This window comes from Propithecus coquereli, unplaced genomic scaffold, assembly GCF_000956105.1.
Source record: "Propithecus coquereli isolate 6110/MARCELLA unplaced genomic scaffold, Pcoq_1.0 Scaffold72, whole genome shotgun sequence".
Lineage (NCBI taxonomy): Eukaryota > Metazoa > Chordata > Mammalia > Primates > Indriidae > Propithecus > Propithecus coquereli.
Window position 1 is genome coordinate 986,851 of NW_012153285.1, and position 1,810 is coordinate 988,660.

Sequence of the window (1,810 nt, forward strand, 5' to 3'; positions counted from 1 at the left end):
GACTGAGGAGTTTCTCAGGATGGATGACTCTCAGTGCTAAAACTGAAGTTACTCCAACATTTCTTGGAAGATGAAATAAAATTGAGGAGAGAGACAGTGCTCAGTACCAAGGTAGATTTTGTAGGCTGAAGCAGCTCGTGGAATCTGACAAGTTGGTGTCGTTCCAGCTTTCTTTGAGGAGACATTCTGAAATAATAGAAGGCACCTCTACCTCCTGCCAAATCATCTTCTAAGGAAAAAAAAGAGTTTGGGGGAATGACAGTGGTGGGGTGGGATTCCAAAACCTAGGTGAGCAAATTTTTCATGCTAGAATTGTGTCCCCTTGTATTAGTCTGGATTTTTCAGGGAAACAGAACCAACAGGATATATGTAGAAATATAAAAGGAGAGTTATTATGAGAATGGCTGATGTGATCGTGGGGGCTGACAAATCCCACGATATGCCATCTGAAAGCTGGAGAAGCAGGAGAGCTGGGGTGTAATTCAGTTCAAGTCCAAAGACTCAAGAACAAGAAGCTCCGTTATCCAAGAGCCAGAGAAAATGGATGTCCCAGCTCAAGAAGAGAGAGATGTTCCCTTTTTCTGCTGTTTGGTCTGATCAGGTCTCTCAACAGGTTGGATGATGCCCACCCACACTGGTGAAGGTGGATCTTTACTTTCTCTGTTGATTCAGATGTCTATGGCTTCTAGAAACACCTTCATAGACACAACCAGAAATGATGTTTTACCAACTAACTGGGCATCCCTTATTCCAGTCATGTTGACACAAAAAAATTAAGCATCACAACCCTGATTGAATGATCAAGCCTTTAGTGCCTAGGTAGAGAATTGTTGGTTTTATTTCTGTGTTAGTTGTTCTAAATGTGTTCTTGAGAATTATTAAACACACCAATTCTTTTTAAATGCAGTTTCCTCTAAGCCCAGAACATATTTCGATAAGAAACAACTCAATTAAAAATCAACATTAGTAATTAGGAATGTGGTGTTTTCCCTGTCCACAGAATTTTAAGAGAACATGTCTTCTGCCATCCAAAGCTATGCAAGGTGTCCTTAGTTCTTCAAAATCTCTCAAAAATTGCTATTTATTTCTTTGAGGTGTCCTTCTACCAGGGTGCCACAAAAATAATTTTGTATCTGTTAGATCATCCCAAACACAATAATGATTTACTGTAGCCAATATTCCATGATGGGTGATTAGATGAATGGAGACAGGAACAGAAAGTTGTATATTGCTTTTGATTGAGAGTAATTGCAATTTCCCATTTCATGTAAAGTTTTTTTTCCACATCAATAAAGGGATTTTGTAGTATAGTTTACCTTTTATGCTCATGCATGCACTGAACTTTGATGGTAGAAACTAGATAAAATGTATGAAGTTTACCAAGATATTAGAGCCAGGATGGTCAGGCAATCATTCCAACTTTACCTTGCCTCAGTTATCTCAGGAGAAACATCATAGACATATTTTTTTCCAAACAAAGCTCAAGGTGACTTCGTGCTGCAGATTATTATATTTTTAGCTCCAGATTAGATGTTTGAATCCAATGCTGTCTGAAAAAAAATCTATGTACAATGCTTAAAGAATTGATAAGAAAGTTCATGTTTAGGTGAAGTTGAAAAAGTTCAACAGAATTGTGTTTTACTTTGCTAAACTACATGTATGGATGCACAAAAGAATGGCAACAGAAATGTACTTTTTCTTACAAAATGTTTATTTACTAGTTTACATTCATGAGGAAAAAGTCCTAAATTTGAAATTGTCAATAGTGTCATTTACTGTTAATAGATTCGCACCATAGTCTTACATGAAT